We start from the raw sequence: 23,616 nt of genomic DNA on the forward strand, positions 1-23,616 counted from the left end.
GACACATAGTAATATCTCTGATTTCACTAGATGACTGGAAAACTACAGAAAGCAAAGGTTAAAATGTTACAGTGGCTCTTTTTTTTTTTTCCCTGCAGAGAAACCTGGCAGAGGCACCTTTTGCTGTTGGTACAATTGCTGATCTACAACTGACATGAGGTTCCAATGGAGTTATTCCCAAATCATCCATGTGCAAAGAAAGCATCTGTGTTCTGTTTTCACCAGACCACAGGGCTAGCAAGCGAGACGCCAAAGGAAGGAAATGCTACAGCATCATCACTCTGCATTGAAGACAACAAGGCTATTTCAGAAGATAGCAAGCCTGATATTAGTTCATATTATAATCAAAACAAATCAAGCATGGACAATTTGGATCACCTCACCAGGCTTTAGACACGCAGGAGGAAAATTTGGTGGTAGCCAGTGGTAATATGATTCTGATGTGCTGTGCTGAATGGCTACATTTGTCATTTAGCATTCAGAGTTCCCAGACTCAAATTCTGCAATGTCCTCTGATTGCTGATTGTTTCTGGAGAAGTAGTCAACAACTTAGCTAAATAAATGATAATACAGTGGCTTTTCAATCTACAGTTTGTATTGGATTTCAAGCATTTGAGATGGAAATATCAACCTGCTTGCAGCTGCTGCACTTGTTGAACAGCAGAGATCAACAAAGAATCAACACTGGCACTTGTAATCACACAGAAACAACATAAAAGTAAAGCTGTACATTCAAGTGTTACATTAAAGTCTTGCAGAAATAAAAATAAAAAAGCCTAAAAACCCTGAATCACAAAACAGTGCAACATGAATGGCTACATCAACACAGCCACAAAATCTGTTATATAGGAGAAAAAAAACATGACAAATATAAAATAAATGTCTCTGCATTGATCCCAGATTAAAAAAAAGAGTTTTTTTTTTTTTTTACCTATGGCTAAAGCATAAAGATTATAACTAATCACAATAATATATGCAAGAAAAATAAATAACACCAAGGAGAGAAATGAAGACAGGCACATAATAGATGAAAGAAGAAGTTGATAAATGAAAGAAAGGGTAAATCAAAAATGCTCACAGAGATCTTTTAGCTCAGCAAATTTAATGAACATCTTGGAGTTTTCTAAATTTATCAAAGAAGTGCTGCTGAACATCTGAGTTGGTAAAACTCCTAAGCTGAGCATAAGAAGTATAATATAGGCCTAAAGAGTTTGAAGGAATTAGTGGAGGAAGCCAAGAAAAATTAAACAAAATGCAAATTGATGAGATGGCTGCAGCACAAGGGCCTTAATCCGTATTTCCTGATGCAAGTCTTGAATTCTGAGTGGTGAAGTGTCAGATCGTTTGTCTGGCTCTTTTGAAATTCCCACTGCCAGTCTGTGAGCCTCTGGTCAGGCAGGGAATGGCATTTTTCTTACTGAATCACTGAGCCAAAGACCCATCATCCTGTCAGGGACTGGGAGGGGCTGCTGCTGATGGAAGACATGTGTTTGGATTAAGAAACCCAGCAATTTCCCCTCAAAATAGATACATTGGCCCAAGTACGAGTTCCACTGCGCTCTTCCTACCTTGATTTTCCCTGTGGTTTTAATTGAAAGCTGTATTGCTTACTGTCCATCCTAAAATATTGACTGATTCTGCTGTGCCTTGCTGGACAGCTGCTGTGTTATGGCCCAGAGGTAATTGATGGAGAGATGCCCCCATTCCCCACATTGGCTGTTCCACTGGGGAACAGAATGTCTTGCTTAATGCCTGCAGAGCACTAAGAGATCCTTAAATGAAAGGCATAAGAGCACAAAATACCATCATCATTAGCTATAAGGGCCACTGCAGAGCAATGGAAAAATATTCCTTTTCCCTGCCCATCTGGGGTTTTGCACACTGCCTAAGCAGTGCTCCCATCCCCTGCCAGCTCAGAGAGCAAGAGATCAAATCTGTGCCTCTGGCATAATAGTGCAGAGTGCTAATTACAGAACTACCATAAAGCATCTGCTGCAATGCATAACTGTAATTCCTTGGCATGCACAAATACAGCACCTCTGTGCTCAGAGAACAGTGCTGGAAGCAAATCCTGGAGCCCAGAGGATGAGTGGCCCTCGAGAGAGTGTCCTGGTGCACAGGTGAAGGGATGCAGAGGAGCAGGGAAAGGCACCAACCCCTGCTGCATTTCCAAAAGAGTCACAAGTGCAGGCTCTGCACTCAGAAACTCACAGCAAAGCCCTTGAAGCTCCCACCTATCCCTTCCCAGAGCAAGGTCAGCTACCCAAAAGAGAAGTAGGGCTCTGCTGAAGAATGCACAGAAAATAAACCTTCCTTTCACAGCCCAGGGTCACCCAGAATTGTTTGTGGGACACTGTGGAGCCTCACTCTGCCAGGGGACATCTCAGAGAGGTTTGGTATGAATTCCTCTTCCCCAAGGCACAAACTCTCCAAGAGTTCCCACTGCCAGGCATTCCCTGTTGCCACTACACAGATGTGTCTTTGCAGCAAAAATAATACTGGCATAAGCAAAGTGCACATTAAGAACTAAAATAAATCTACTGTACATATTTGTTTGGAAAGGGATAATCCTCATTCATGCAGTTACTGACTGCAGGGACCAAGAGTACTCATACTTCAAATATGATTCTTTCTTGGTTTTAGGAGTGGAGGGATGTAGATGTCATCCTTTCAATACAGATCTCTGTTTTAAAGGATTTAGAAGATCTGTCTAAAAACTCATCCAATATATCAGGCTTCTAAACTGGAAGATGAACTCCATCAGGATGGAGTCCCCAGGAAAGTAATCAAATGCTCCCTCATTCCCAGTTGCTGTACATGGATTTGAAAAAGTGACACAATGTGCCTGCACTCTGCACCAGGGTCACAGGCAGAAGTTATCTGCTGGAAGCTTTTTGTTAGTATGAAGCTTCTCTAACGCTGCAGCCCTGATGTGACAGAAAATATGTGCTTCAGTGCCTGCAGGAAATACACATCGCAGCCTATTGCACTTCTCTTTTCAAAGAAGAAACACTTACAGCAATCATTGCTATTATTTTTAAATAGTATCACATTTTAAGCATCAACACTAAATAGGAACCAAACCTGGACTCTGCTTTGCAAGAAAGTAAGGGACTAATGAAGCCATTCATTCCACAATACCAATTTACGTGCTGGCATAACTAGCCCTGAAGACAATAAGGCCAACAACAACCACCAAAAAACCAAAGGGAAAAAAAAAAAAAAAAAAAGAGAGGAGTAGCCCCATTACTAAATTCTGTGAAAAATGCAAAAGTTGACCAAGCTGTTCTGCTAGCATCTTTACAGTAAAAACAAATGTAGGCACTTATCTATGCACAATGGCACATGAGGAAATGAATATGAAAACTCTTCAGCCTGAAATGGATAAATGGAGATGAAATACTGCTTTTGATTCAAGGTGAATCAGAGAAATTTGAGACTTTTGTGTGCTGAGTTTCCTGGATTTGTTTTGTCTGCATAGAAACACCTTTAGTAATTCAATATTATAATAAGAAGCTTTCTCACTGCCTAAATTGAGTATCAAACAAGACTGGCACCTAGAGGGTGGTTGGGCACTGGAACAGCTCCTCAGGGCAATGGTCACAGCACCAGGCCTGACAGAGTTCAAGAAGTGTTTGGACACTGGCTTCAGGTACATGGTGTGACCCTTGGGGTATCCTGTGCAGGACCAGGGCTTGAACTCTATGATCCTGATGGGTCCCATCCAACTCAATTTCCTATGATTTTATATGTTCTAATATCTCTGCTGGCTATAACACATTTATCTGAGAAGTGTAACTACAAAAATTCTGCTCATAAAATGTGAGGAGCACACCAGACCTTTATAACTGCATTACACTATCAGTGTATTTAGAAGGGAGAATTGTGGGAAAATTTCAGTAATAGGTTAAAACTGTGAATAAAGTTAAAATTAGCTTTCTCTAGTTGCTACAGAATTGTTTATTATTTTCATTCTTGTCTCAAATTTATTTTCACTTGAGAATCATTACATTTTGCTTCTTTTTGTACAGGGCAAAAAATAGTCTTTAATAGAAGATCCTGATCAATATAGAAATGTGGCTCTACTAAACATTTCTTCCATTCAAATCAAAAGAATAGACACCATCTTCATCAGCAAAAAAAAAAAAAAAAAAAAAAAAAAAAAAGAAAACCCTGTAGCATTAATGAATCAAAGTCAGTAACAAGTATTGGAAGAAAAGAGTAAAATACAAATATGTTTTTCTGCTTTACTCAGAGAGGATTACTGGTGCTTCCTGAACACTTCTCAGTTTATTCTGCTGACACAAAGCAGAATAAACTTCCTTTCCATCTTGTAATATTAGATTTTGGAAAATCCAATTGACCACAGTGCTCCATTGCCTAAATCAGTCAGCAACACAGCATGAAAGAAATCAAGAGAAAAAATGTATTTTAAAAGGTGTTACTTCCATAAAATCCAGAGATAAAGAATTTATTACTTCTGTCTTCATTACTAACCCGATTCAACTGAAGACTGCTTATGATGCTACGTGTGTGTACATGACAAAATCAAGAAATTTAAAAGATCTTGTCTTAAAAAAATATGTGGGAAATGCATCTGGAAATTGTCTTTGGGACTGCATAGATTTAGAGGTGTTACTTACTCTTTTTAAAATTAATCAGTAATATGAAGTTTTTCCAAACAGGCTGGGGGAGAATGGATTGAGAGCAGCCTTGACTGGGATTGATGAGGACCTCACTGTGAGCTGGAAGTGTATGCTCACAGCCCAGAAAGCCAAAACCAGCCTGGGCTGCATCCAAACTAGCGTGGCCAGCACTTGAGGGAGGGGATTCTGCCCTCCTGCTCTTCCATGAGTCCCCATCCGCAGAGCTGCATCCAGCTCTGGGATCCTCACCACAGAAAAGTGGAGCTGCTGTGGTGGACACAAAAGTGATCAGAGGACTGGAGCATCTCTGCTCTGAAAATAGGCTGAGAGAGTTGGGGCTGTTCAGCCTGGAGAAGAGAAGGCTCCATGGAGACCTCACTTCAGCCTTCCAGTGCCTAAAGAGGATTTACAGCAAAGTTGGAGAGGAACTTCTCCCAGGGGCAGGTAGGGATTGGACAAGGGAGGGATGGCCTTAAGCTAAAAGATGGTAGATCATAGTAGGAAAAAAATCCTTTCCCATAAGGGTGGTGAGGCACTGGGACAGTTGGCCCAGAGAAGCTGTGGATGCCCCATCCCTGGAAATATTCCTAGGCCAGGCTGGATGGAGCTTTGAAAACTCTGCTCTAGCAGGAGTTGTTTCTGCCCACAGCAGGAGAGTTGGAAGTAAATAACCTTCAGGGTCCCTTCAAACCATTCTGGGATTCCATGATATGAAAAAAATACTCAGGATAAACAAGAACAGCATTTTTGATGGCTGTGCTAAAATTAAAAAAAAAAAAAAAAAAAAAAAAAGATATAATTGTTTAAAGTATCTCGTAGGATCTCTGCTTGGCAACATGATGTCAAACCCTTAAGGCCACAGACATATTTTGCTTCAGGTCTTTAGTATTCTTCCAGACACAAGGAATTTATCAAAGCCTGCAGAAACTATATAAACAGCTTGACACTGAACCCTGTGAGCTTCTGAGTATTAAGGGAGATCAGTACACTCCTTAAAGTTACTTTTGAGAATTCTTGATTTTCTTTACAGAACATGGAGAAAAATTGAGTGATTTAAATACATGTCTATCCAGCAAGGAAAAAAAACCCAGATAAATAGAGAGTTATTTGGGACTGAAAATTGAAAAATTAACTGTTCTTAGAAACATAGGTTTTGAGAAAGAAAGAAAAAAATAGCAGGGTAAATTTGATAAAGAAGGGTATAATACTCAGAGAACTGGTACATCATGCACTCACAGGGATGGGATAAGCCTCAAGAAATTCTGGACAGCTAAAAATTCTTTAAAGAAATAAAAGCATAAAACAAAATAACCCAGTATAAAGGAGGATTGGAAAATTTAATTAGATTCCTGTTGTGTAAATCAAAAGTTCTTCATTGACTTCATTTTAGAGGAAGCTACACAGGATTACTAAAGATGGTAGTAAGAGTTTTAATACATAGGGGGAACATGAAACAGAGCTTACTAGGCAAAGAATGTAAAAGGTAACAAGAAATCCTCCTAAAATACATTAATGTAAGGTTAAAAGCAATAAAAATATTGCCCTTTTCTTAGTGAGAGAATGCCCACAGAGCTGAAGTACTGCATGCCTTCATGGCAGTCAGTCTTCACTAGAAAAATGATGTACAATTGAAGTAGGCACCAAAAAGCTAGAAAAGGGAATAAACAGCTCAGAGAGACTTATGATTTGTTTTTAGATTTCATAAGTCTGATAAACTTCATTTTGGGGAATTTAAAACAATTGAAAGTTGGAAGAACTTTCCCATTAATGGCTGGTCTTTCAGGATCTCTGGGAAATAGCACAACTCCAGAAATCTAGAAGAGATCAAATATAAAATATATTTCTGAGATGGAAAAGAAAAATGGTAAAAATTATACATCAGTCACTTTAACTTACTACTCAAAAACATATCAGTACAATCAAACAACTTTTAAGATCCAGCAAGGAAACAAGGACAAGAGAAATTGAGAAGAACAATTCTTATCGAATCTATCCAGCATCTTTATCTGGTGATATAACAGATCTTCTGACCTTAAGTTTTCTGTGACAGGAAGACTGGTAAATCATGCACTGACTCTGTGCTGCTTACAGGGAAGTCACAGGAAACACCAAGAAGTTGTTTTAAATTGATATAAAAATATATCTATTTATAAATTTATTATATATATAAAATATATATAAGATCTATTTTATATATATATGGGCTTTTTTGTCTCCCTTGAGAATGGATTTCTACACAAACAGCTACAGTTCAAAGAAATAAAATAAAAAGATTGCATAAGCTCAGCCTGGAGAGCAACCGGCTAAAAGCTGGACAAATACATGGTATTACAGTGGATCACAGAAGGAACATGAATCAACAATGTCGTTCACTAACAAAAAAAAGGTGGACATAGAAGCAGGATTAGAGACAACAGCATAAACTGCACTGCTCTGTCTTCCCCAGCTTTCATCAGTTTTGCTCGAGCAGAGGGCTCAGCTTTGGGTATCACCCAACCATAAAAGTGTGGGCTGCTTGCAGAGATTCCTGAGGATCAGAGGTCTAAGGCACATAACCTACAAGGAAAGGCCAAACAAATCAGAGTTCCTAACCGAAAAATTCTTCAAGTAAATTACAGGCTTTTGCAAAGAAAACAGGAAAAATTTATCCTCCATGTCCACGAAGGAAAAAGCCAGAAACAACAGGTTGAAACTGCAGCCATGGAAATCCACTTTCCATCACCAGATTTTTTTAAGAACAGGCAAGAGGAGCATTTTTCAGGAAACAAGACAAACTTTGTCTTGTCATTTTCTGCACTGTCTTCCCTCAGGGCATTCTGAAATCCCTTTAAAACCTATAATCTATTATTTGAAATCAGTCCCCTGCCCATTCAAAGAATTTACTAAGCCACAATATTTCCTTTTGCTATCCTGAAAAAAACTTGATGGAAATATTTTTTTAAAAGGCTGTATTTTTTTGGTAACTACTCCAATTAGTATAATTGTCAGATATGAGTAAGATCGGATTTGCTGGAGTGATTTGGGTCATGGTCTGTTTATGATGAGGCTTTCCACTTCTACTGTGACATTTACTAGCTGAGAAAAAAAAAACTTCACAAAAATAAAACTAATGAAAAAAAGTAGCATTTTTCAAACATTGACAATATTGGCCTCTGAATGATTTCTGTTTCTTACAAAGACAAAAGGCAAAGTTATCTGTTGCAGGAAATAGCTTATAATCAATTAAATTTCTTTTTTTTTTTCTTATTATTTAGATTATTAAAATCTCCTGTATTCTACCTTGAGGTAATCACCACACAGTCCTGAATATTTCATGCAGTCACAGAGATATTGCCTAAATGGGAGCATATTTTCTCTTTCCTGTCACTTAGGTTAAAGTAATACCAAAGCGTTTGGTTTCAATTTTGTTTGGTTGGTTTCTTAAAGCTATTCATATGCAGAATCCTAATACAGGGCCACCCAGAACATACCACTGTTGGCTATCAGGAGATCTGGAAAAACAAAACTCAATCAAATTCACAAGGAATGTAAAAAAATAACATACACCATTCCAAACAGTCTACTAAATCACTCACCACATTTCCTTGTTTGAAATGCTTCTAAATATTCTAAATTTCCTCCACCCACCCCTGAAGGTTGTCTCATTACGCACTTGGTAAACATCCCAAAAACATATATCCAAAATAATTTTTACCAGAAAGAAAATAACCTAAAGAGTTAGCTTTCTACACAAGGAGGACTAACTCCCATGCAAGAGCAGGTACTGTGTTCATGTTTTTAAAGAATTTGTGAATTTAATGGTTTGGAACTAATTTCTTACATGCAATGTTTTCTTACAATCAGTAACATCAGCATGAAACTCTTCCCAAGTACCTCCTTCCCTAAATGTTATAGAAAGACGACCCTAACCCTAACCCTTCCAGTTTACCTACAAATACACAACATTCCTAAAAAGATATTTTACTAATCTGTGCACAAAATTTACTAGAAACAATATCATTCCAAAAACCTTCAGAAGTACTTGAACAAAACCCCAAAAAATCCCATTTAACTGTAACAATAATTTGTTCAATGGAAATGAAATGTATTCTGTTGATACTGTCAGTGATATGTCAGCCATACAAGATGACTCCACAATGGTGCGATGGAAAATTTTTTACCCTCCCACTACTGAAATACAGGATTTTGGGGAAGAGAACCTGAAAATGGTGCACTCCTAAGAATCTCCACACCTTGTAACTGACTCTTCAGCTAGTCATGCTACCAGAGCAAAAGGACCATCAGGATTCAGAGTCTGTGCCACCTGCCCATCAACTCCCACAGCAATATTGCACTGGGGATGGCTCTACAAAAAAAAAAAAAAACCAAAAAACAACAACAACAACAACAACAACAACAAAAAAAAAACCACCTCAACTCCATTCTTCTGCTATTGCTGTACCTCATTGTATCTTATGGCACAGAATGCAAAGACAAGAAAGATCAGCAAGACTGCAAAAGGTGCTGACAGCTGGACTGGGATGAGATAATGTGAAAATTTGTGAAACCACTGAGTGAGATGTGGTGGAAAAACATTGGAAAATTCTGACAGAAGAATATATTGTCTGACAGGGTGTGCTTGTTGAAACAGTGAGTGACAGGACTGCCAAGGAGAATTAGTGGCTGGGTCACTGACCAAGCCAAGGGAAAGTTTCATGGTGATAAGATTACACATGACTAATGCAGTGATGGGAATGGAATTTGCTCAAGAGGAACAGTGTAAAACTAGCAGGAAATTATGGAAAACAGCAATGGCACACACCTGTTCAAGTTGCAGGCTCAGAAAAACACCAACCAACAATTTACTACTTGTTTATTTAGAAGATGAAGCCAAATAATAACCCAGAGACACAGATTAAAATCAATTTGCAATGAGTGCAAGAAGTCTCAAGAAACTGTAGATGACAAAGAGATGAAGATTAATCTGACTGCTTCAAGAATGTAAAAGTATTAAACAGAAAAGGGAGATCAAGAAATATCAGACTGAAATAGCCTATATCCCTCTGTAGCATAAGCCACTACCAGCTGTGCCAGTGCCAGAACATTTACCGGCCGTGGGGCTCCACTGACTCCTATAACAATTCCATCACCGAGAATCTCCTGTTGGAAGCTTGATGTGAGAAGGAATCAGTGGTCCTGGTTTAGCTGCAAAAATTAGGAATATGAGAAATAGCAAGTACACAAAGAACCTGTGATGCTTTGAGACAGAGGAAATGAGAAAAGCTCTTAGCTGGGGACTGTGCTGGTGCTAAAGGTGGTGTGCTTTGTTAGTCCCCCTGCGATGGGCTGATGGGTGGGAGATAAGCAGGGAAAAAAAAAAGCTGAAACAGCTCAAGAAAAGATGACGAAAAACCAGAATTAAGATGAAATGTGACAGGGGAGATAGCAGAGAAAGGGAAAAAAAAGAGGTGAAAAGATGCAAATAGGAACTGACAACAAAGAGCTGTTTGAGATTGTAAATGAGCTTCTTGGAAAGCCATGTGGCACTCACTGGGCTGGAGCCACTGAATTACAGGATTATACCCCAGAACTCAGCACCACAGAATCCTCTCCAAGCTACCCAAAGCAGCTCTAGATTTATTACCCTCTACAGCTTCCTGCCTTTCTTAGCTTGTCCTTGTAGAAGCATTGAAGTCAATTATGAATGGAAAATTAACCAAGCTCTACCTCATCTTGTCTTTTCATTTCTCATTAAATTAGAGAGAAAATGTAAGCGTTATTTTCTCTCTCACTTCAATTGTTGACAAGTCAGGAGCTAACAGTGAGAAGACTTCATTCAGAGATTTGTGCTCTTGCTTCTGAAGCCAGCAGCCTTCACAGGTGCTACTGAGAACAACTCAAATTGCAGCCCCTTTTCATTCAAGGAGTGCTATGAGCCATGCTCATCAAGCACAAAGGAAAAACTAAAAATGAAAGCCAAGATGGTGCTTTCTGACAGCATTTCTTTACAGAGTTTAGAAGTGTTCTATGCTAAATTCATAGAAGGGCAAACCTTTCTTACAACAGTTCTGAGAACTTCAACATGGTAACTCTGGAAATAGAAAATTGGTAAGGTTGTACATGAAGTTCACTCCACATAATTCAAGAAAAACCTTGGTGAATGCTTCAAGGTGGTGAGAACAGGATTTGGCTTACTCAGCCTTCAGTAGGTTTCTTTATTTTACATTTTTGTTACCGAGTGTGACACAAAAATACTGAAACTGCTCAAATATAGAAGTCAGATGGTTCTAGGTCCAGTTTATTGAACAGAATAGGTACAGAAGAGATGCAATTTGTGGAACACAAAGACCATGCTCATCTTTGCTTCATCTTGTTTCTTTCTGTATTTCATCAGGTCTTTTGTTACAGAAATAAAAGAACTGGACACCACCTGTGCAGTTCTTCTATTTCAGTATATTTTTGAGGCAGGAAAAATAAATGGTATGAGACAGAATACTTCATTCAGCTAGCTACCTCTATTTTCACAGAGGTAGGATCATACATTTAAGCATGTAATTTCAGACCAAGCCTTCTCATATCCATTTATCGTTTTAAGGAGTCCAGGATTTATTCAGTGTCATTACTCTCAGCCTCAGCACTGAGGTTTGCATGATGCCCTTACTCTCCTTCCTCCTTCCCTCAAACAATCACACACTACAGAATGTTTTAAAAGAGGTAAAAAACTCATCCTTCCCAAAGCAAGATTCAACTCTTATAAAAGAGTGCCAGATTTGATTTATTGGTGTGCAGCCTGAGTCAACCACAGGGCAGAGATTTCTGCAGCAGGCTGTATTTTAACAGATACGATGCTTGGCTCTGCTGTTGTCTCTCTTTCACTGTACAGTGCTTGAAGTAGTGCATACAGCTGTGGCAAATTATCCTTTTGTTTTAATGGATTTTCAGTTTAAAACAACCCCACTCAGAATTCAGCAGGAACAGGCGAGATCCATCATCTCTGTCTCACATCAAGGATCTTGCTCTCAAGTGACATTCCTGATCCTCCGCCATCATGACCCAACTCATCACTGTTTCTCCAAAACACCTCTCTTGGCAAAACACTCCCAGGGAATACTTGGTTTTTGGTAGAACTGAGTATGCCTTGCCCAGCATAGGGATGTTACTCTTACATCTATGAGGATGCTGAAAAAAAGTCACCTGGAAGAGACTAAATCCTCCTGATCCTATTGCCCAACAGGGAATTTGCCAAGGTGATGGAGCTGGGAATATCTGGGTGTCATTCTGAGCTGGTCAAGCCCCCTAAGAATGGTTCCTGACCTTGACTAGAAACTAGGTGGTCTTCTTCTCTGTTCTTTTTCTTCCTTCTCTTCCATAAAATCCCTCTTCCTCCTTTTTCTCTCCAGACCTCAGGAAAGCCTGTTCCTGTGAGGAAGCACATGGAGTGACATTCTGCTACCATGAAAGTCAACAGCAAAATTCTCAGTGGTTAATTAGTATTGGCACTTAGTTTAACTTTTTTAGTAGAGTTTAACACTAGTTCTCCAAGGAGAGGGAGAGCAGAGAGCACAAAACTCTACGTTACAGATACTTACACTATCTACATACTGCACAGTTTGACAACGAGAAAGACTTCTATTTTCCTTCATTTTATATTCCATCATTCCCTTAAAATGTATTTAATATTTTGCTGCTTTGGGGGTTGGGCTTGGTTTTTGTTGCCTTTTTTTTTTTTTTCTTTTTTTCAGAGTGCCAAACCTCTTTTAAACACTCATAAAGCTCTTGAAGAGTGAGGTCCTTTATCTTTGCACAGAATTAATATAGCACAGGTTCCTTTCCTGTGCAGCTGGAGGCACCCACTTATAAGTGAAAGAGTGGCTCATTCCCCTCAGCCAGCCAGTTCTCAGCCAAGAATCTAACAAAGGCAAATAATTTTGGTGTTTGTGTGAAGTGTTATTCCCTATGTTGCATCATATATTCATGTTACTGTATAAGACCAATAGAGGACAAACCTGACCCTACGGAAGTAAAAAATAATGTTTTCATTGTTCTTCTCCCCAGGAATTGCACACTGATTATTACAGAAAAATATATTAAGAGCTTAAATATTACACCAGGGAGTCAAGAGGAGGGAAAAAAAAAAAAAAAAAAATCTTTTCTCTGCCCTCACATCCTTTTCTGCTTTGGAGGCATGAATGTCTACTCCTGCTGGCTGGGAAGAGAAAAGGGGTATGGGAAGGAAATAGAAGCTGTGGGATGAATCAAGCAACTCTCTTTCCCACCTCAGCTACTGAAGTGATGCTACACTCAAGAGATGCAAGGGAGCTGCAGAGAGCCCTGCAGGTCCCTGCTCCCCCTCTCCTTTCACCTCTGAGCCCCTCTCACACAGCACCTTGTGAGGGCTGGTGCCTGCAGATCCACACCTCAGGTCATCATCCATGTGGGAACAGGGGCAGCAAATCTGCAATGAGCAAGAGGAAAATCCCAAGGGAAAGAAAAGGTGGAAAAAAAAAAAGATTGGCAGCAGGGGAAGGACACCAAGAGAACACACAGACTTGTGAGATCAGGAGCACAGGATAAACTGAGGCAAGGGGAAAACACAGGTGGGAATAAGGCTTTTGAAGAAAAAAGGGTGAGACTTGGAAGAAGAAAATGAAAAATGCCAACAGATCATGAAAGTGTTTCAGAATGTCAAGGACAGCTCCTTATTCTACCCATTTTTTCTGGTTGTAATAAAATTATTACTGGAGCAAAAAGACAACATTTGGGAGACTGAGTGGGAGCAAACTAAACGTCACAACATATTAAAAAAAAAAAAGAAGGGACAAAATACGCCTTTTTTAAAAGCAGATACTGAAAAATAAACTGGAGGAGTACACCTGTGGTCCAGGACTCTTTTTACCTTCCTTTTCACTAACTATAAGCATTTAGGCTCAAAATTACTCTACTGCTATGAAGTGGTTTGTGTGACAGCAGATGTTATCTGCACACTAAGGTCCAAGAACACAAACACCAGCTCCTCAGCTGCAATCATGCAATGGAGAGGAATTTGCATGGTTGAAGCAGTGACTTGAAAATATTGAAAGTACTATGATGGATATCTTTATACTCCATTTCCTAGAGGCTAAGCAGCAGTGGATAGATGCAGAAGAGAATTTTCTCTTCAAATGAAGAAAAAAAACCCAAAACCAACCCAGAACCCAACAAACAAAACCAGTAGGTGTTGGGGAAGATGAAATAGGAAAACCTTATAAATATGATTGCCTGGCAAAAGATTTGGAAAATACAGACATTGAGATGAGAACTAGATTTGAAATAACAAACCTTGACTACTGAATAACGAGAAAACAATAGTATATCCAGGTTGAAAGCAATCCCCCCTTCTGATTAAACAATGCCCTTTACCTGCAGATAGGTCCAAAGGTCAAATGGAATGCTCTGTTTCACCCCCAATGTATGGTTCATCCCACACCTGTAACCCTCCCCTGAAGTATCAGGTATCTGTGACCCCATTGGCCCAAGTCCTGTTCCAGCCCACCTCGAAGCCCCTGATAAGGTGTGCCCGAGGGACCGGACGCTCTCTTGGATCTTCCCCTGGGACCCTCACCTGGAACCCTCTCTCCCTGGGCCTGCCACGAGTTGCGCCTGGCAACTCCAAGCAGGGCCTTTCCCCCCTTTTAATAAACCACATCTTCTAAGATCTGACTTCAGAGATCTCTCATCCATCCAAACCATCCTGGAGTCCCACGCTCTCTACAAGTAGGAAAAAGATATTCCACCGTGCATTTTCAGCTCTGCTTGTTTTTGGAAAAAGCAGAGTAAATAATTTCTATTCTTGAGAACAGCTTTAGTCAGACTCAATTCTGTCTCAGGTTGTACAGTCACACAAGGGAAATCAACCTCAAGCTACCTGGCTTATCAGCATGTTTTAGAAGAGAAAAGAGTACTTGCTGACTGTCCCCTTTGCATCTCTCCTCCAACTCACTGATGAAAGCAGCTGAGCAAACAAGAGTTGGAAAAGAAGTTTGCAATTTTCTTCACTAAGGTAACAGTAAATTCTTGCCCCCTCCCAACAAGCAGGATGACCAATGACTCAGAGAACTGCCTAGATCACAGGGACTTCTGGACCTTCTTAGTAATACAGTATTTCAGGCTACCCCTAAAATGCTGCAATTTTTTCTCAACATCAAGATCAACTCCATCTCTACTCTCCCAAGCTGAGATGGACAGATATGTTCTTTGATTTCTTGACCCAGGCTATTATTTAGTATAAGGAAACACTATATCCCTCAAGCTGTGAGTCTGAGGTCATTACTGAGATGCCAAAAGGAGTTTAAGAGATTATCAAACATGTATCTTTGCCGTATTTAGAAAGCAGTAAACACTTTTCTTATGCTTATTTGCACAATAAGGGGAAACAAATGTCAAATGTAGAAGCAAGTTTTATCTCTGTTAAAAAAATAATCACTTTTTTCCTCATTTGTTCAATCTGTGAATAAGATTTCTGTCTCAAATTCATGTTATTTTCTCTTGAATAAGTTTTTGATCTGTTGTAATACATAACACACACTGTTATAAGTCACCTCTACAGGTAGATGTCCTTTAAAACAACAAAACAAGAGAAACCAACAATCACCTACAATTAGAAATATTAACTAAACTTAAAGCAATGAGTCTTCACAGCCAGTTAACGTATGCCCTGATGACTTTTTGACAATATTTTCAGTATGAAGTACAATAGCTTGCTAATGCTGAGTGATACTTTTATCTGTCATCTCAATATACATTTTCATATTTAAAAGTATTACATATGTTTGTCCTTGTATTAAAGGCTCCTTATTTGTTTGCAGTGACATGAGAAATGATAATGGCTTCAGAAAAATTGATATTGTTTGTCATGTCACAGGTCCTCTGAGATCTTCCTCTTTTCTGTTACTTTTAATACAAAGGGAGGCCTAACATTGCATTAAGTCAAATCTTAGAGGCTTAGCTTAAACCTTAACATCAAATTAGTTGACATAATTCTTGATATGTCTTTAGATGTGGGCAGAGCGATTCATAATAAGCAACAGGATTGGAGCTTGTATCCAGCTTACAAATGACTTCAAGGTACAGTCCCATGTAGAGCACATTAAAATTTAACCCTCAGGAAAAAAAAAGGCAGGAAGTCTTATTATTCAAAATCAGCTCCAAGATCAAACATGGCAGTTGTCATCTCACCAGGCAAAAAGAGAAAAATTGCTACATTCAGCACACAGAATCTCCCCTTCCTAATCAGTAGAAATAGATGCTTGAGTTTCTATTCACCTTTCCATGCTGGGAAAGAATGCTCCAATTGCATTAACACTGGCAGAAAAGCCTGGCAGTGTCTCACCTGAAAGACCTAAGGCATTTTCTTCTGCAGAGGAATAAGACCCCTTTGCCATTTCCATTCTGCCCCCAAAACAACAAGCTAAACCCAATCAGGCAGCCAGGCTAATGATAGCAAGGGTTTGTCCCTCAACCTCTGGAAACAGAGGTTAGGGTAGAAGCATAAAAACATTCCTGCTTTTTGCACAGCCATGGCACATAATCTTTAAAAACAATCAATAAGTCACAGTTGGCTGGAGTCAATGTAAGACCTCCGTGGCTGGCACTTTGCTCGGAGGTCCCTTCCAAGATAAACCCTTCTATGATTCCATGAAGTCAGAGAGAAAAATAGATGTGCTGAAAGACCAACTACATCACTAACAGTTTATAAAGAAAAAAAAAAAACCAAAGGAAACAGAACAATATTTTTCAAACATCAAAATGAAATTGTATCTCTTTTTGCAGTACAAATATCAATAATCAGATTATCCTGTGAGAGAAAAAAAAAAGAAAAGGCAAACCCATGCAACAACAGCAGGAGGGTTATTTGCATTGTTTTCTGTGAAATTTTTAATGAAATCAGGCACAGAATTCCACAAGTAAAATCCCACTTTCTTTGACCATATTGGAGATAGTCAGACCTTGGTTAAATGCAAGTATGCATGCACTAATCTGAAACATCTCTGCACAATTAGAAAAAACTGTAGAATAAAAGCCAATCTCCAAATGAATTATAGCTAAAGCAATATATATTGCAGGAAAAAAAATAGCATTGTACCTGGAATTAATTGCAGTTGGATGAAAAGCCTAGAAACAGGAGCTCCCTAACACATAATTCCACCAAAAAAATAAACCTGTCAAAATATATTTTTCCATCCTATATATTATGTTACACACTCTAATGAAAAAATACCTAAACCCAACTCCAAATAAAAATTTCTTTGGCAAGGTGGAAAAAAGTCATCTGTAGTTTGAAATTTATTTTTGATTACATAGACATTCTGGAGGTTCACTACTCTTGTAATTATGATTCAGGTTGGTAGCCTCAGTTTGTGGAAAAGAATGTGCAATTAAGTGTATTGTTATGATTCCAAAAGTTACATTTTTGTGTTTAAAAGAGATGAAATCAAGTCCTAGAACTTGGGGGGAATGGGGAAGGAAAAAAAAATGCAAACCAGAAAATCCGGCAAAAAATCTAAAGAAAAGAATCCTCAGAGAAACAAACAATACCCAAAGTTACACTTTTTTTAAATCTAAGGGGTTTTTTATGTTATTACCTGAGAATGAATTACATCGCAGTTGAATTCATTTTAGGTATTTAAGAGATTTTTGTAAAACAGGACTACTAAGGAGAGAACAACAAAACACCAAGAGTGATGAGCACCTCTTTATCAGTCTAATCTGAGATGTTACTTTCATTTGCTCTCCCTTCCTTGTTGAGGGTTGTTGGGAACAGTCCTGGTTTATTCCCAAAATGTCAGTGACCCCAAACAGATTCTTTGATAATCGAGAACAGCAAGAATACACTGACAGTGCAACCCAGTCACCTTCCCTTCTGGGGACGCAGAGGAATGCTGATATAAAAATTCTTTGGTCCCACTTCACCTGAGCAGCACAGAACAACTTACCCCATGCACTGACCTCAAACAAAAACAAAAAGCAAAAACAACAACAAGAAGAGAAGCAAACTAGGAGGGAAGGTACAGAAGGGATGGTGGGGAAAGAAAATTAAGGAATTACTCATTCAGACCCACCAAGTCCAGGAAGGGACTTGAGGAGAAAAAGCTTGTTGAAATTGGGGCTTGATTGGGGTTTTAAGTACAAGACACAACAAGTTTCCTGGCCTAAGCAGTAAAATAGACTCCAGTAATGGGACAGTTCCTTTGCTCAGGTATTACCAGACTGAGCAGCTGTTTTTCTGCAGAAAGGGTCTCCACAGGCTTGCTTTCAGAGCCAGCTGGCAAGGACCCTTCTGCTATCTTTGATCTTTGCTGACTTCTGATGTGACAGTGTTAAATATTCTCACCCATGAGCTGGATAGCAGGGGGACTGGCCAACAGGAAAACTCAGGGTTTACCATAAGGAAATTTCTGCACCTGGAAGAAAATAACTCCAGTCAGCAGCAAAGCCTGGGGACCAACCAGCTGAAAAGTGGCTGACCAGTAGAGGCAACTTACATTATTTACATCATGGCAAGTGCCTCTTCCACCTACAACCAGTTAAAAAGCAGGGCTACTTCACACAGTGGTCTCAACTTTTCATTCAATTTCCCAGGCTAAAAATAAGTTGCAGTAATGTCATAAGTTGTCAGAAAGAAAATGAATATCAGAAAGAAAATCTGTCACAATACAGAATAGAAGCAACTAGAGCCATACATATCCTTGATTTTTTTTTTTTTGTCTCTTTAATTCCAAAGCCTGGTCATCTGAGCTAGTCAGAAAGGGAAAAAAAAAAAAAAAACAGCAACCCAAGAACAAAAACAACAAAAAAAACCCCCAATGATTCATGATGACCAGAGAGATGGTGAACAAAATGTGAATGAAACATTCATCAGATGCCAAGTAGCAGACATACCACGTACTTACTTCAAAACAGGACCTTATCCCACTTTATTCTGTTGAAACCATCACTCTAATAACTTATTATTTCTATTAGACATACCTCTATATTTGCATTTTACTTTTCATCTCAGAATGTTTAATCAACATTGGTATTTAGAGATAAGACCATGCTGACCACTTTGCAGTTCATAAGTTCTACTAGGTTTCAGTAGATACATTATACAAATTTATACACATATCACATTGAATTTTGCATTAGACAGATTGAGCTCATGTTCTGCAAGTTTTCCAAGAAGGAGAACTAACATCAAAGTAAAAAGTGCCCAGCTTCCTGTTCACTTTGTAGTAGGTTTGCATTTTCAAACACAGTGCATAATCATAAGCGAAAAAATGGATGGAGTCAGCCAGAATTACTTTTGTAAAACAGCAATTTATACACAGAATTTCCACTATAAGGAGAGAGGGGAAAAAAGGGAACAGTAAGGGGTGGGGGGGAAGGAGAGGGTCTCCTTATTTTTGAAAAATATAAAAAAAGAAAAAATACAGAAGAATTGTTAAAATGCATCTCTATGAGATTTTAGGGAAACTATGGTTGCATTTATAAAATACATCCTATCAAAAGGAAACAGATTTGGAAGTGCTGGGAAACTACAGACAAAACAAATGGCTCAAATGCAGAGCAGAGGTTCTTGCAATTAAAACTCATTTCAAGTGCTCCCCACTGTAAGTACCTGTGCTTTCCAATTGTTTACAAGCCTAGTTATTTGAAACTTGGACACTCTCTACATCTGAACGAGTTCATCTGCCGGGATGAACCAGCACAGCTCCAACAAAGTAGTAGAGCCAAATGAGTTTAGAGCCACTGGGGACTTTGCCTCATGCTGTGACAATCAGGAAAAAAAAAATGTGTTTTTCCCCAGTTGCCTTCGGAGGCTTGACCATGCCACCCTTAGGAATATATTTTTCCAGAACTGGTTGGTTACCTTTTTGTTCAGGTAGAGGCTGCACCGGGGCCTGGCAAACCCCCAGCCCCAGAGAGGCTTTGGCCAGTGGGGATGGCAGAGGGATCTCTCCCAGCTTCTCTGACAGCAGCCAGCAGGGCAGGGAGCACTGTTTGCCCACAGGCTCTGCAGGTGCCAGTGGAGGAGAGCAGAGAGTCAAGAGCTGACAGCTTCTGTCAGGCATGAGTGGCCATTCCCTTCCTTCCCTCCCTCTCCCTTCTGTGGGCAGGGCTGTCTGGCATTTCATGCCCCACATGCAGCTCCAGGAGGCAGAGGTGGGAAAAGAGGGAAAGAACAAGTTGATTTTGTGTAGCACAGTCGCTCTAATCAGCCAAGCCTGAAGCATGAGAACCTAGCATTCCCTTTTCCAGTTCCCCTCCCATGCAGTTACCTGGGAGCAATCAGCCCCCAGTGAAACCTGCTGCAGATTCAGCTCCCAGGGCTCAAGAGGCAGACATCTGACCATAAGCTGCTCTTGTCTGGAGCATCAGCCACAGAATTCAGAAATTTCCCCTGAGTAAACCCAGCAGGTTTATTCCTTTTATCACAGGGCTTTGCAGCTTCTCAGTCAGGCTCTCATCTTTAACTTAGGTAGAGAAAAACATGTTTTTCCTTTTCTGGCAAAATAGAGACCATCTGAAACTTTTAAATGTAGTCATACACATTTATCACACTAAAGCAGATGCAAGTCTATAGAAACTTTTTGTATGACTCCTAAAACCAGAAGTTATATGCAGGTGAAGACAGGCTTTTGTAGCACAAAGACATCCATCCAGTTGATGGGCAGCACTACTGGCTCTCCTCAGAAGTCCCATCCCTTTCAGCTTACTTCTATTTCCTTTCATACGTGTTGGGCAAAGCCACATTATTTTAAGCTTCAATCACCCGTGTCAATTCTTATTCACACAGCTGAACAGTCATTTTAACAAAAGAAAGCTTTGCAGGCCCAGACACACACTGAATGTTTAGGAATCAGAACCAAGGTGGGCCAACCCCTGCAAGCAGTTGAGGAAGCACTGCAATCTCCTCGCTGTGTGTTCAGAACAGGACTTAATAGAACAGCAGCCAGAAATGCTCCCCAAGCACCACGGCTATGAACAAGCGCTTAAGGCAGAGAAGAACTGATGCCACTGGGCAGGTGATGCTGCGGCAGCTGCACCTGTGCAGCCCTGCTGCGATCACAGGAGGTCAAGTTTCATTAGGCAACCGCTTCTTTGGTCTGTGTACCTCCCAGTCCTCAGAGACCTGCTTCTAAGGCCCAGGTCTACACAGCCCAAGTCATGTTTACTGTATGACATCTTGGCTGCTCTTGCCTCAGGCCTGTTTATCTCTGTTCATTTTCTTGCCCAGGCATTCAGATTCCTTTCTCAGTAATGGGACTTTGGAGAGCTTGCTTTCAAACAGCTAATAAAATTCCAAACAAGGCTTCCTGATTTGTTTCTTTGGTACAGTAGTCCCTGTTCAGCTCCTGCCAAAGATCCCCTCCCAAGGCAGGCAAAAGTTTCTTCCAAACCATCTTCCTCCCACATATTAATTAAGCATTACTCCCAGGCCTTGCAGCAGGCTTGCATTTTGCTGACCACGGGGTAATTGTAGACAGATTTCCAGCCAAGCATCATTGCTGGCTTAGGTGTTTTTTTTCCCCCTCCACTTAGGGAGTTCAAATTCACAGAGGTTGTGCTGTGCCTACTACATTATAATACATGCAGTACACTACAAATATTCTGCTAAAACTTCAGCACCATTAACATATATAATTAGGAAACCCATATTACCATGTTGTAGAATCAGCAAACAGCATGTAATCCAAGGATTTTGGGTTTTGTCTGGTCCTTTTTGCCCGCTAGGTGTTGCAATTAATTATACCAGTGCTTTTTTGTTTTGCAAGTATTATTATAGTTAATGATGATTAGTGTAGATAATTTTGTTAGGTTGCTGTTTTCTAGCTTAGGGGTATCACTTTCATTCTAAAGTGTTGATTGTTTCTTATCTAACTTTGAAAATGAGATTAGATGTTTCTTGTATTGTCAAACTATGCAGATTTATATGGTAATTTAAAATCTGATAAGATATGAGTGGCATAGGATTGTGTAATAAAGCAATCACAGCAGTTGACACTTCAGAAGGAATTGAATTGAGTATTTCTTTAAAAGAGAGACAAAAAAAAAAATACTACTACATGTGGGGGACCAAAGCACTGGGGGATGCATTTAAAGCGACAGAATCATTACTTAACTTACAAGCAGTGCCCTCATTTTCTCTGCATGACTGGACAGGTGCATCCATTATGTGTTATTTCAGGATGAAGAATAAAGGAAATAAATGGCCAAATACCAGGAGCTGCCTAGAATGAGACAGACTCGCTGAAGATTTCCATGATAGGACTAAGATTAAGGCTTCTCCTAATGCAGCTCTCTTTACATTCTTTTGCAGAGACATGGGTGGGAGAATAATAAGGCAGGAGTGACCCCAATCCAGTGGATGCAGTTTCTTCTAGAGGAAATTTAAATTCTCCTTGCAGGTGGGGCAAAAACCCTTTTGCCTTCAATTTTAAAGGCAGCTTCTAAACCAACACTGGAAATTGAATTATGCATAAGAATTCTGCACAGAAATACCCTTTTCAGTATCCATGAAAGTGAAACAAGAAGTCAAACGGATGCTTTTAGGAAAAGATGATTCCTCTGGGGACTGTTACGGAGGCACATGATTTTGCAGGATGGGAGGCTGCCTGCTGATTTTCTTCTTACAAGAAGCCACCCCAGTGTACATTCTTAGGCTTGTGATTCAGGGCTGTTGTGCTGCAGTCGAAATGTGGTAGGACAGAAGAGGCTGAAAGTACACTCCAGAATGTGCCAGGAGAAATGCCTGTTTGAATACAGCTCTTGCACATGGCAAACATTATCTTGGAGCTTCCAAGGGCTATAGGTGCTCTAAACAGGCCAGGGCAGTGCAGTGACACCAGGCCATCTTCCTCTCCCAGTGAAGGACACAGATCCCTCTCCTTCCTAACTCAGAGCATCAGAGGGAGCTGGTGCCAGTAATGAGCCCCCTCACCAGTTTCCCTACGGCACAGCCAAAAGATGTCATTAGGAGGGCAGACTGGTGACTGGAGAAGACACAGTCACATTTCAGGACCACTCCAGAATCCACCTTAGGGAAACTTAAAAGTTGGCATTAAGATGGTGGAGGAAGGGATGGGCTATGCCTTATAAAAGTGATCTCACTTTCAGCACAAAAGAAATGCAGATACTTATGTCAAGCCACTGTGCATTTAAGAGCAGCTGAGTCTCAGTCTGAAAAGCTGAGCTGTGATCTACTTGTTTCAGTTATGCAATCCATATTTTATGACCAAGTTGTGATCAAACACTATTATAGCTATTGTTCTTGCAGATTTTACATCTGAATAGTAGACACCACTGTATCATCAGACAGCTGACACATCCCTTTCCTGGCTGCACAGCATGAGTGGCTATCTGAAGCAAGGAGGATACAAGCCCTGGATCAAAGATGATACTGGAAATCCTTTATTCTGGAATATTATCATTGAGTTAACAAGCCAAGAATGGACACCAAGAGAAAATTCACCTTGGCTTCTAGAAAAAAATTTTATGGCATTTCCCACTCTTTTTCACTCCTAAAGTCTTATGCATGTCTTGAATAATTTGGAAATGACCTGGAAAATATACCTGAACTATGGACTGCACCAAGTGTTCTCTATTTGCTTTAACGCAAACAAAAATTAATATAGTATCAAATGTGTCAAGAGATAAAATAAGAAATAAAATATTGTCTTTTCCTTACCTGAAAGAGCTTAAATGCTGCAGTGCTAGCCTCAGTTTACAGTTTTGAGGTATGAAAGCCTCTCCTTTAACAGCAAGTGCTAACAGAATGTTTTATCAGAGCAAGCACTACCTCTAACAGCTCAGATCTGCCAGCGAGAGACTGGTTTGCAAAAAAAAGTAATTTTTGACTTCTCCTAAACTCTACATCCTCTTGGGCTAGGCTGCTGGCACAACTCTTTCTCTGCTCCCCCAACTAATATCCTTGTCTTTATTCTGCTTTCTTCCTCTGGCCACCTCTTGCTCT

General features: G+C 39.8%; 1 long non-coding RNA gene across 1 annotated transcript in view; it reads right to left on the reverse strand.

The window, feature by feature from the left end:
* Positions 1-1,641: 1,641 nt before the first annotated feature.
* LOC137466153 (uncharacterized) overlaps positions 1,642-23,616 on the reverse strand; it is a 37,950-nt gene continuing 15,975 nt past the window's right edge. Inside the window, exon 2 of the long non-coding RNA XR_010995032.1 lies at positions 1,642-1,772. This is a non-coding gene — a long non-coding RNA (uncharacterized lncRNA). The remainder of the gene's footprint in view (positions 1,773-23,616) is intronic.

This window comes from Anomalospiza imberbis, chromosome 2, assembly GCF_031753505.1.
Source record: "Anomalospiza imberbis isolate Cuckoo-Finch-1a 21T00152 chromosome 2, ASM3175350v1, whole genome shotgun sequence".
In the NCBI taxonomy this organism is placed as follows: Eukaryota; Metazoa; Chordata; class Aves; order Passeriformes; family Viduidae; genus Anomalospiza; species Anomalospiza imberbis.